General features: G+C 46.4%; 1 pseudogene; it reads left to right on the top strand.

Moving 5' to 3' along the window:
* The first annotated feature begins 12,023 nt into the window (after window positions 1-12,023).
* On the top strand, window positions 12,024-13,447 carry LOC146200218 (legumain pseudogene; annotated as a pseudogene).
* Window positions 13,448-13,741: the final 294 nt, after the last annotated feature.

Raw genomic sequence — 13,741 nt, 5'->3', positions numbered from 1 at the left:
ACGATGACCTAGCTAACTCACACCTCAAACGCATTTTACTGAATCGTATGTACTATAGCTTCGCACAAACTATGACCGTCAAATGCTCCAGGTTATAACCCCGTGGCTATCTTAACTCACTTATTTCAAGTATTCTTTGCTGTTTTTACTTGCTTTACACTTTCTTCAACTACTTGTTCTGTATTCACTGCGTATCTATACATCAGTGTTTGCACAGTTATCACTTATGTATTTCTGCCCCGCCGGGGTGGCGCAGTGGTTACGGCGTTCGACTACTGTTCCCAAGGACGCGGGATCGAATCCCGGCCTCGGCGGCCGCTTTTCGATGGAGGCGAACAGCAAGGCGCCCGTGTGCTGTGCGATGTCAGTGCACGCTAAAGAACCCCAGGTGGTCGAAATTTCCTGAGTCCTCCACTACGGCATCTCGCATAGCCTGAGTTGCTTTGGGACGTTAAACCCCACAAACCAACCAACTTATGTATTTCTCTTACAAATTACTTTTTTCCGAAAATTTTCACCAATGTATAATTTTTTTATTATGTTTCTTTTCTTGTTTAGCCCGTGCTGTGTAGCTGTCGCTTTTTTTGTACGTGGAGGTGCATCCCTCTGTCAAACAAGCCGAGGGCTTTTTGGATCCACCCCTAACATCCTTGACAATTTTAAATAAAGGTAAATGCATTTTTTTTTTGGCGGGGTTTAACGTCCCAAAGCGACCCAGGCTATGACAGACACCGTAGTGGAGGATTCTGGAAATTTCGACCACCTGGGGTTCTCTAACGTGTTGTATTTATATTTGTAATTATGTGTGTATGTACTTGCTGAGCGTAACTCATATTTTCTTCTTAACAGAAAGTACTACAATTATTTGACGCGGATCCAAATCCAAAAGGAAAATGACACGACAGAATCATCTAAAAAAAATAACCTGTATAGTTCTGTTAATTAATATATATAATATATTGTAAGAATGGGGGGTTTATTCAGCAGATCAACAGGACTTGATCAGCAGGACTGAGCAGATCAGCAGCGAACACAGCGGCAGCGAACACAGTCAGATCCAGCACGCTCAGCGATCACGATGCCGCTGACTGGCATGTTCCTTGTGCACTTCTTCCTCTTCACAATTACCCGCGGTACGAAGAGGAGACATCCTGGCGACTTGAGGCGTGAGCAAGACGGCAGAGTCGTAATAGGGTTTGAGGCGCTGGACGTGAACAACCTCTCGTCCACGCCGGCGTAGATCATGGGACGGCGTAACAGGTTCCACCACATAATTAACCAGAGAGGTGCGCTCCAGAACACGGTATGGGCCATGGTATTTAGCAAGAAATTTCGAAGACAGTCCAGGGGCATTGGAAGGTATCCATAGCCACACAAGAGCGCCAGACGAGAAGTGCGGTGTCGATTGTTGGCTGTCATGGTTGGATTTATGGCGGTACTGGGTGTTAGTCGTGAATGCGCGGGCGATTTGTCGACAGTCTTCCGCATGCTGGGCTGCTTGAGACGCAGGTGTATACTCTGATATGTCTGGCTGATACGTGAGTATGGTGTCGATTGTAGCAGAGGGATGACGGCCGTAGAGGAGAAAAAAAGGAGAGAAGCCAGTAGTAGACTGCGTTGCGGTATTGTATGCGTACGTGACATACGGAAGGACGAGGTCCCAGTTTGAGTGGCTGGAGGAGACGTACATAGAGAGCATGTCGCCAAGGGTACGATTGAAACGCTCAGTGAGGTCATTAGTCTGGGGATGGTAGGCGGAGGTGGTTCTATGAATAATGTTGCACTTGGTGAGCAAGGCTTTCACAACGTCACTCAGGAAAACGCGTCCTCTGTCGCTGAGCAGCTCTCGAGGTGCGCCATGGCGAAAAACAAATCGCTGCAAAATGAAGGAAGCTACTTCTGACGCTGTGGCAGATGGAAGTGCGGCGGTTTCTGCATACCTCGTCAGATGATCAACGGCTACGATAGCCCAGCGGTTGCCGGCCGCAGTGTAGGGAAGCGGCCCGTACAAGTCAATGCCGACGCGGTCGAAAGGACGTGGTGGGCTGGATAACGGCAGCAACTCTCCAGCAGAACGTTGAGGAGATGGTTTGCGACGTTGACAGGTGAGGCATGAGCGAACGTACTTGAGTACAAAGGTGTACATACCCCGCCAGTAGTAACGCAGCCGGAGACGAGTGTATGTCTTGAAGACGCCCGCGTGACCGGATTGTGGGTCAGCGTGGAAATAGTCACAAATTTGCGAACGTAGCTGCCGGGGAATAACTAGCAACCACTTGCGGCCATCTGGGCAGTAGTTGCGGCGGTAGAGGAGGTTATTACGAATGGCGAAGTGGGAAGCATGGCGGCGGAGAGCACGCGATGGAGAAGCAGCTGTAGGATTGGAGATAAAATCGAGGATAGAGTTTATCGAAGGATCTTGCCGCTGCGATGACGGCATGTCATTGATGTGAAGCGATGGCGGGGAATCGTCGGAAGGGGAAAGGCTCGCGACCTCAGCTGTAAGAGGGCAGCGGGAAAGTGCATCGGCGTCGTGATGTTTGCGGCCAGAGCGGTAAACAACGCAGACATCATATTCCTGAAGGCGAAGAGCCCATCTTGCCAGTCTGCCGGACGGGTCTTTCAGTGAGGAAAGCCAGCAAAGCGTATGGTGGTCCGTCTTTACGTCAAATGGGCGACCATAGATGTAAGGGCGGAATTTAGTAAGAGCCCAAATAATCGCTAAGCATTCTTTTTCAGTGACAGAGTAATTGGATTCAGCCTTCGTGAGTGTACGGCTAGCATAGGCGACCACGTATTCAGTATAACCTGCTTTGCGCTGAGCGAGCACAGCGCCGAGACCAATACCACTGGCGTCTGTGTGGACCTCAGTAGTCGCTGTGGGGTCGAAGTGACGTAGGACAGGCGGTGCCGTGAGGATGTGTCGTAAACATTGAAGGCATCATCGCACGCTGGTGACCACGACGAAAGGTCGGAACTGCCGGACAGAAGTTAAGGGAGCAGCAATGGAAGCAAAATTCCTAATAAAGCGGCGAAAGTAAGAGCACAGCCCGAGGAAGCTACGTAGATCTTGGATGGAAGTCGGTTTGGGAAAGGCTGCTACGGCACGAAGTTTGGCAGGGTCTTGAGATACACCTTCTTTGGAAACAACGTGGCCGAGAATGGTGAGCTGGCGGGCGGCAAAACGACATTTTTTCAAATTCAGCTGCAGTCCGGCATCAGATAGGCAGGTCAAAACGTGCTTCAGACGGTAGAGGTGTGTGTCAAATTCACGAGAAAAGACGACAATGTCATCGAGGTAGCAGAGGCATGTCTTCCACTTTAGGCCACGCAAAATGGTGTCCATCATCCGCTCAAATGTTGCCGGAGCATTACAAAGGCCAAACGGCATAACTGTGAATTCGTACAAGCCGTCGGGAGTTACAAAGGCAGTTTTGGGGCGATCAGCCGCTTCCAAGGGGACTTGCCAGTACTCGGAACGTAAATCTAGGGAAGAAAAGAGTTCGGCGCCTTGCAAACAATCGAGAGCGTCGTCGATGCGTGGGAGAGGATAGACGTCCTTTCGCGTAATCTTATTAAGGCGGCGATAATCGACACAGAAGCGGATAGAACCATCTTTCTTTTTAACAAGGACAACAGGTGAGGCCCAAGGGCTGCTTGAGGGCTGAATCACGCCATTCTGGATCATTAGGTCGACGTGCTCTTCAATAGCCTGGCGTTCGGTTCCAGACACACGATAGCGGCGCTGTAGTAGTGGTGCGTGGGTGCCGGTGCCGGTGTCGATGCGATGAGTGACTGTAGAAGTTTGACCCAAAGAACTTTGATGAGAGTCGAAGGAGGAGCGAAAGTGATGTAGTAGGTTCAAAAGCTGAGTGCGCTGCTCTGGAGAAAGATCGGCATCGATGGAACGGAGGAAAAAGTCTGTAGAGGGGGGAGCGGGCGCAGGTGAAGGGGGGCTGAGCGCAGTCACGGCACAGTGCGGCGCGTCGTCAGGTTCCTCAGAGATCAGAAGAGATGCGATTGGCTGGATACTTCCGAGGCATTCACCATGGCGCAAAGCAGTAGGGGAGGTAAATGGGTTAGAGACCCATAACATGGAGAGGCCAGCTGAAATAGCGAGCACTGCGTAGGGCAATGGAAAGCACTTGCGGCGCAGGAAAGTAATGGCTGGTGTGAAGAGAACGGTGTCATCGCTAATAGATGCACAAGCGACACGAACAAGCACTGAAGAGCAGGGAGGAAGGTCGATATCTTCGGCGACGAGGGCTTTAGCACCGGAATTTGATTGATCAGCGTCTGGTAAGGCATCGTGCACAGTCGAGAACCCCACTTCAGCTCGAGCACAATCGATAATAGCAGCATGACGCGACAGGAAATCCCAGCCTAAAATTACAGCGTGCGAGCAACTTGGCAGCACGACGAACTCAATCGTATAAAGGGAATTCTGGATAACTACTCTAGCAGTGCACGCTGATAAAGGCTTGATATGCTGAGCACTGGCCGTTCGCAACGAAAGTCCCGCAATTGGCGTCTTCACTTTCTTTAAAGTGCGACATAGTTTGGCGTCCATTACCGAAATCGCAGCACCAGTGTCAATTAGAGCCATGACAGCAACACCCTCGACGAAAACTTCAATTAGGTTTGTCGGCGACAGATGAGGACTTGGAAAGTTCGACTGGGTCGCAGTTCTCGCCTCAAGAACTGCGGCCTCTAGTTTTCCTCATGTGAAGCGTTCTGTCGACGTCTCATCGGAGAGATAGAGCGGCGTCGCGGCGACGGTGAACGGCGGTCGGATATGGCTGAGCGGTCTGGGGAGAACTGAGGGCGGGCTGGAGGCTCAGTAGTCGCAGAATACTGAGGCGTCGGAGACCAGTATGCAGAACCATGAGTAGGTGGTGCCGACACCGGGAGACGGTTGCGGCAATAACGAGAAATGTGTCCAGCAAGCCCGCAAGTGTAACAAATTGGCCGGTTATCCGTCGTGCGCCAGGGATTACGTGGTCTTGGAGCCGGTCGCATAAACTGCGCAGGTTCTCGCGCAGGCGCAGGAGGCGGCTGAACGTAGGCAGGTGGCGGTGGAGCATATGTAGGTGGCGGTCGGGCCGCGACAGCCGCATATGTTAACGGCGCTGTAACAGGCATGGGTTGCGGGGCTGGACGAAGAGATTCAGCTACCTGTTCTTGAATAATGTGGCGTAAACTGGGAGCTAGGTGTGAGGAAGGTTCTTCATGGCAGGATATAAGGGAGAGCTGCCGAGCAACTTCTTCCCGAATGAAGCTCTTTTTTTGTGGCAGGAGCGCAGAATGTTCGCCTACATCTGTCAGGCCAGCAAGGGACTCAGAGTGCATGGTGTTCGCGCGAGTTATGGCCCTTTGTTTCCGCAGTTCATCATAACTTTGGCACAGTGTGACCACTTCCGCGACGGTGCGGATATCTCGAGCCGACAGCATCTGAAAGGCATCGTCATCGATGCCTTGCAGAATGTGCTTGATCTTCTCGGCCTATGACATGTGTGGGTTAACGCGCTTGCACAAGTCGACGACGTCCTCGATATAGCTCGTGAAATTTTCGCCAACTTGCTGATGCCGCGTACGCATGCGCTGTTCAGCGCGGAGTTTCCTCACAGCTGGTCGGCCGAAAACGTCAGAGAAGCTGGCTTTAAACGCGGACCATGATGGAATGTCCGCTTCATGGTTTCGAAACCATAGGTTTGCTACGCCAGTGAGATAGAAAATGACGTTGCTTAACTTTGTTTCCGCGTCCCATTTGTTGTAAACGCTCACTCGTTCATAGGATATGAGCCAGTCCTCGACATCGTGGTCGTCAGTGCCGCTGAAGATGGCGGGGTCTCGCTGGCGGAGGGAGCCGGGACAGATGATGGCCGAGCCAACTTGTACGGCTAGGTGGTTGACGTCCTCAGGCATCGCAGGATGTGGTAATGTACGGCTGCGGAGTTCCAGGGCGAGAGGATAGATCTTGACCGGCACCTCCACCAAATGTAAGAATGGGGGGTTTATTCAGCAGATCAACAGGACTTGATCAGCAGGACTGAGCAGATCAGCAGCGAACACAGTCAGATCCAGCACGCGCAGCGATCACGATGCCACTGACTGGCATGTTCCTTGTGCACTTCTTCCTCTTCACAATATTAATAATAATTGATTCACAGGAAGGGAAAGACGCAGTATCTGTCGCACTAGCTCTGTGGACTCCTGAACCGCGCCGTAAGGGAAGGGTTGAAGGTGGGAGGGAAAGTGGAAAGAGAGAAAGGGGAGCCGTAGTGGAGGGCTACGGAGTAATTGCGACCACCTGGGGATCTTTAACGTGCGCTGACATCGCATAGCACACGGACGCCATTTCGTTTCGCCTCCATCGAAACGCAGCCGCCGTGGTCGGGTTCGAACCCGGGAACTCCGGGCAGTAGTCGGGTGTCTGACCACTGCCCCACCCCGGCGGGGAATATAGTTGTGTTGCAATCTCAAACTTTTTACGTTCTGTTGTAGTCTTCTGCAGTTCTGCAGATTTTCTCTAGTATTTTTCAGTATTCTGTAGTTTTGTACTACCTTTTTGTTCCAACAAGAGAAAATTATGAAGTTACTACAGATATTGTTGCTCCCACACAGGTTTACTGCCCAAAATCGTACAAAAATTCTGCTATGACAAAAGCAATATTTTGCAATATTTTTCGACGGAGATTGGTCCCGTTAGCTTGATATCCAAGGGTAGTCAGAAAGTCATGTTGAGAGTTTAAAATCTTCATTTATATTTAGGCTGAAACTCTGACCTTGAGGTGTGATGAATGTATTTTTTTTTACCGAGTGTCGGCGGCTTTTTTTCATGCGGATGTGCATTTATTGATTAGACTAAACAGTGTAAGATTATGCTAGAAGTAGCCGATCGATGATTTCTAGAATGAAGCTCGCGCTGGAGAAAGAGGTGTTTTTGCCCACCAGTAAATCCTTTGCACCTATGCAGAGATCTTATTACTTTATTAAACATATTTCGCTTGCAGGAGCATAAACACCGCTGTTAAAAATTCAAATCACTACTTCCTATGTCAGAGGCAAGTAAGCGTGACACATGGTTTAGGAAAGTACATTATCGCTGTTGGTGCCTGTCTGTGTCACTGCCTAATTGAAATGATTTCATAAAGTTCTATAACACTATAATGGCTGAAACCGAGCTATGGAAGGAAAAATGGTAGGTGTAACATTTGCTGGTAGGAAGTGTGTAGAGTAGGTTATCGACAGAACTCATTTATTGAGAGTCGAGGGGAAATGAATGAGACGAAATTGGCATGGGCAGAACATGTAGAGCAAAGAGACGATAGCCGATGGTCGCTAAGAGTAGCAAATTGGATTACAAGAGAGGGAAAGCTCAGCAGAGAGCGGCAGAAAGTTAGGTGGGCGGATGAGGTTTAGAAATTCACAGAGGTCAAATGTATGCAGCTAGCCCAGGACCGAGTTAATTGGAGTAAGATGTGGAGGCCTTCGCGCTGTAATGGCATTAATCTGGCTGGCGATGATAATGGTATGCGAAACTAGTCATGTCATATACTACACTTGTTTTGTCATGTTAAACTCTTCAGTGGTTTATGAACATATCGATATATATAGATGAAGCTAGTAGTAAGTAGCAAAAGGCTGCTTCTGAAGTTTTTACCGCGCTCATAAGTAAATAAGCATTTCTCAGAAGTAAATAAGCTAAGCCTAAGATTAAGAATTCTTGCGAAGCCATGTTTTTAAATAAAGCGCATTAAAATTGTCTTCTGTTCACCTTGAAAATCAGCAGAGAATAAAACTATATAATTTTATTATATGACTGGCGCAGCGCCACAAAAGCGGTAACAAAGCTCCTTATGTGAGATATATTATGGCTAAAGGAAGGGGCGAAAAGCGCACCATACACCTACGGCTTCCAACTTGCCCAAAAAGAGATTTCCTTGAGCGCACCCTCAGCGCGAACGCGTGCTTCTTGAGACCCGGTTGCGTGGAGTCTCAGTGGCGGCATTTGAAATGTTAATCCATTCATCGCGTTCCGTGCGCAGTGCAGTGCTTCACTTTCTCTGTTAAATCCTGCTAATCTAGAAGAGATAAAATAAAGAACTGAAACCCTTACACGCCTAGTACAACTTAGTTTAGTTTTTAAACGATTCCGTCTGAACGCCAACGTTCTTCTGTTGTGCAACGTCAGCCATCCTAACTCAGCAGGTTATCTTAACTATTCCTGAAACCTTAATTATGCAGTCTCTCATAACCCATCGTTGGTATGGTTCGTATGGTGAGATTAAAGCTTGTATAGTTTCTCTTTTGTTAAAAACTCATTTAGTGTAATGCCATATCATAATCATTAAAGAACCCCAGGTGGTCGAAATTTCCGGAGTCCTCCACTATGGCGTCTCTCATAGCCTGAGTTGCTTTGGGACGTTAAACCCCACAAACCAGCCAACCATAATCATTATACGATATATATAAACTTAATATAATAGTCATGTATCGGCGGTATATGCAAATGCTCAAGATTATTCGCAACGTTCCTCAAGTTAGTATCTTGGGAAAACTTTAGACAAAAAATAAAATTTATTACCTCCACAAACATACCCACTGGTTGAAAGCGGTATTAAAAGATGCTAATTCTGCATATCTAATAAACTTTTTTTTTTCTTTTAGCCGGGAACATTTTGATTGATGCAAGCAAGGCGGCATTTATGGCTGATTGCTTGCGCAATCAACTGAATTTAACGCATTACCACTCGGGCGTATACAGAAACAAATGCAGAACACAAGGCCACTACGCGAAGGAAGCAGCGGTTTGCTCAGAAAAAAAGAAAAAAGTCCTGTAGTATAGTTTATGCTTATGCTTATGTTTTTCAGCAATAGTTAACCGATTACCGTCATCAGTGTCGCAATTCTGCACTACCGCCGACGATATATTTGTTTTACCTCCTCTGCTGCAATCAAGACTGAGAGGTACTTAACCCTACCTCACGGCATCCAATATTTCGACAGGTTCGACCGTTCATTTCCCCTCCCATCATTGTCTCGTGCACAAGCCAGCGTAGTGGCTACTTGAAAGCTAAGTTTTCATTTACGCTTTTCGCAATAGGAGGCAACGTTGCCAGGCTTCATGCTTTGCGGCTGGCTATTTTAATCCAGTGGCAGCGGGTCCAGTATATATATAAAGCTATAAAATAAATGTCGATTTGTTAACCTACATGTGTCAGACACTTGCTTGTATTGTAGTTCATAATAGTGCAGTAAAAATTGTGTATACGTAGTGTACTTTGTATTGAAAAAATGTTGGAATGCAACTGGAACATCCCCTCTCTTTCGCCTTACTAATCCTTTTCAGATTTCATCTTAAACATAATGAGTGGCAGAATAAAATGATTTCTTATGGTATAGAAATAAACTCATTAAAAACCGCATATTTTCGAGATTTTCAAGCAGACATCGTTCCTTAGCTATGAATGCTGCTTCACTATTGTTCTTTATTCAGGGGGAGGGGAACATGTTGAGCGCCTGTGGTTGCTACGTTCTGCGTTCAAAACTATTTCGCCTTGCCTGTGCATAATTTAAAATGCCCTCACATATTGAGGGAGATGGACATTAGGCGGCTTATATTTATTTCCAGCTGACAGCTTTTGAAGCGTAGCGTTTACTTTTCAGATATTCATTTGATCCCAAATGGTCCTTATGCATTGCTTTACTTTTAGATTTAACAAAGAAATGTGCGACATCATAAAAGTAGGATTCCTAAATCTCTCAAGATAAGACAGACTTGAGCATTGTTGGTAGCTTAAAAAAAGACCATGTCCCTGTATGCGTTATACACTGCGGTGAGCCCGAATATCAATAATTAGTGATTAAAATACTTTAAATATTTATCTTTCATTTAAACGACATCCTTTGCAAGAACGTTCATTAGAAGCTCAGAGATCTACTTATATATGTGGTTCTTCTCATTTGCACGCAATGTCCCTAACGCACTTTTGATTATTTTACCGAAGAGGGCCCCGTCTCTCTCAATACGTGCGGAATGCTCCTATTTGCACAAAAAATGTTCTTTGGAAACGAAATGAGCAGTCACAGATTGCCACTTAAACTAAATTGCGGAAGGTACTATGCAATAAGGCCGCTGAAGTAGCAGCTAAAGTTTGGCACAGGCGTATGCCATCAATTCCTTCATACAAATGTCTGCAACTGGGCAGCCAGACAGCCTCTTGTGGTTACGAAACTGGGGGGACGAAAACAAAGCTGTTTGTTTTATTTGTTTTGCAATATTTTAAAGCAAATATAATAAATGCCATATCACCCACGAAAGCCGGCGCCCAAGATAAAACGACACTGAAAAGCTCGTATCGTCAGCTGCAGGACCTCGAGACGGATTTCGAAACCCCACAACACTCAAGTCTATACCCTGACTTTCCTTGAATATATATTTTCTGTCATAGACGAAAATAGAATCCACTATCCTCGAGAAGGTTCCGTGCAAAACACGCTACAAGTATTTCAACGTAAATCTGTGCGTCTTGTGAACAAGAAGCAGTTTGTATGCACGTCGGGTGATCCATGACCCTGAACAGAACTCAAAATGAGTAGCGAATGCTTTTGCATTCGCAACACATGAGGCAATCTGAAGAGGCCTCCCTACAGTCTAAATCTACTTTGTGCAGCAGATATTCAAAGTAACGAGTACAGTTGCTTACGTTGCATACAGCATGATATCGTGCAGCAAAATTGAAAGCATGAATCTCGTACGATTCAACTGCGATCTCTTGGTTTAGTTTTGTGCTTGCATTCGCACACCCTGGAATATCCTGATGTTAGCCTGTTTTAGGAAGAAAAGAAAATAGGGCACCAATTGTAAAGCATGGTCGCCATTCAGCAGGAAATATTCCTTCTAGAAGCGGTGCGGAAAGAGTGCACAATTTTGGGCTTTCCAAAAATAGATAAAAAGGCCGTCCCTCCTAAGAGATAAACGTATAAAAAACGCAGAGCAATGTTGTTAAAAACGCTTTTTTGTTCGTTGTAAAGTTTGTGGAGCTTGCAATGTGCAGCTTTTGTTGTTTTCTTTCTAAGAACGGGCAGAATAGTCCTCCAATGTCCTCGAATGTAGATGTATGTAGGTGCTGCTAGCGTTTTTTTTTCCCCTACACCTTGCATTAGTTTTATTTTTGCAAAGAATTGAGATATGATAAGCAATGAACTGAGGGATGTTCATAGCGTTTGCCCTCTTTTTTAATGGCTAAGTACAATATGGAACAAAAATGTGAGCCTAATATACTAATGACACAATATTCTAAATCTAACTGTAGAAAATAAATGAGCATGATATATTTAGGTATGTGGCAGTTGCCTTAGCTTAATACGCCCAGCAACATGTGGCAAAATTTTTTCGCTAGTTGTTTCTAGGGGCACATTATTTATACTATACTTCTCATGAGCAATAGCATGTTTAATAAAACGTTATTCTCCGCTTTTGTTCCTATATTCGCATGGGCCGAACTTTGTAGCTCTATTTCATACTCTCTATCTCGTTTTGAGCGCAAATCTAGAGGGATAGCAAACAAGCATTTAACGTGCCCAGTACAAATGGTTCGCATCGTCCGCAAGACAACAGAGCACTGAAATAGTTCAAGAAATCTTAGCGGGTTTTTATGATCAGTAAGAAAATTCAGTTGAAGGAGTGCTGCTGCGCTGATGTAATCGACTGCGAGCTGATGTAGTTCCGGAACAGAAGCAACATAAATTTCTTCCAGTTCGAGCTCTATTCTCTCCGATTAGCAAATGCCAGTTTTCTGCAACGCGTCAGCGAAGTGTCTGACGCAGTGAGGAGGTGAAATATTATCTCCGCTGATATATAGCACATCTCTCTCTCTCTTCACTCTCTTTATCTCTCTTGCTCTTCTGCGATAAATGTTCGAGTGCGAAAAGCGTTACTACCTGCCTCCGTAGCAGCACCCAAGGATCTATGAAAATTTCGCAACTCGTGGTCATGCCTATAAGAGCTCTGCCCAGAGTCCTGTTCGCTCAGTGCTCACCAAGCATGGCACTCTCACGGTCATTTCTGCTGCCTCTGTTGGCCTCAATTACACTCACCGCCGCAGCGCCTGAAGCTTTCAACCAAGCAGGAAGCGCCGAGCCAAAGCTGTGGGCACTTCTTGTTGCCGGCTCTAATGGCTACTACAACTACAGGCATCAAGCAGACATATGTCATGCTTATCACGTGCTCCACAACCACGGTATCCCGGACGAGCGCATCGTGGTGATGATGTACGACGACATCGCCAATAGCACCGAGAATCCGACACCTGGAGTGATAATCAACCATCCCAACGGAAAGAACGTCTACCCAGGAGTCCCAAAAGACTACACTGGAGATCTGGTGAGCCCCCAAAACTTTCTTGATATCCTCCAAGGCAAGAAAGTGAAAGGTGGTAGCGGCAAGGTCATTGCCAGTGGTCCCAACGATCATATTTTTGTCAACTTTGCTGACCATGGAGCACCAGGGTTGATAGCATTTCCCAATGACGAGCTTCACGCCCAACCTTTTGTGAATGTAATCAAGAAAATGCACAAGGAGAACAAGTTTGCGAAGATGGTGATCTACATTGAGGCCTGTGAGTCAGGTTCGATGTTCCACGGTCTCCTACCGGACAACGTGAACGTCTACGCCACGACCGCAGCTAATCCTGAAGAGTCATCTTACGCGTGCTACTTGGACGAGAAGCGAGATACCTACCTGGGTGACTGCTACAGCGTAAACTGGATGGAGGATTCGGACAAGGAAGACCTGCACAAGGAAACCCTCATCGACCAGTTCAAGCTGGTGAAAAAAGAGACCAACACAAGCCACGTCATGGAGTACGGTGACCTCAGGTTGGGGAAGCTTTCACTGAGTGAATTTCAAGGTGATAAGCAGGCAGAACCAATTGAATACCCTAAGTCGTCACGTGATCCTGTCTCCAGCCGAGACGTCCCACTTGCCATTCTAAGAAACAAGTTGGAAAAGGCAAGCGACAGCGTCACAAAACGAGAAGCGATGATTAAACTCCAAAAAGCCATTCGGAACAGGTCATTCCTCAGAGAGAAAGTGAGTGAAATTGCAACCTATTTATCCGATGGAAACCCTGAAACCGCCACGTCGCTTCTGCGGACGAAGCTTTCGCTCAGCAGCTTCGACTGTTACGAGAAGGCGGTACAGCATTTCAATGAAAACTGCTTCCGGCTTTCCAAGAATCCGTATGCCCTCGAACACCTTCGCACACTTGTTAACATGTGCGAGTCAGGGTTCGGCATTACTCGCATTATAGATGCCATGGACTTGGCGTGCACTCATCCAACAGTAACTGATATTGTTTGAAAAACAATTTATAGCGGCTAAATTCTTATTTGATCATTAAACGTGTTTTTCTGAATAAATATTCAGCATATACCACTTAAATCCGACTTCATTTTTTTCCGCTTGAATACACAAAATGAGATAATATAAAAAGAAAGAGGGGCGAGTTCATTTATCAACGAGTTTCAACGTTTGTATGCAAACATTTGTGCAAAATTCAGGATCAGTATGCAATTATGGCTTGAACAAATGCAGTCCAGAACCTAATTTAAGCCCGTCAATTAAATATCTCAGCCACTTTTCAAGCGAAGATGTTCAATTCATTTGCGTAGACAAAATTGCTTCTGTTTTGAAACATGTATGAAGATTTTGCTCAGCGCGGTCACTGTCAATGTG

The sequence above is a fragment of the Amblyomma maculatum genome, chromosome 2, assembly GCF_055883805.1.
Source record: "Amblyomma maculatum isolate TAMU_Amacu chromosome 2, ASM5588380v1, whole genome shotgun sequence".
NCBI classification, from domain to species: Eukaryota; Metazoa; Arthropoda; class Arachnida; order Ixodida; family Ixodidae; genus Amblyomma; species Amblyomma maculatum.
This window is presented reverse-complemented; position numbering and strand designations above follow the sequence as displayed.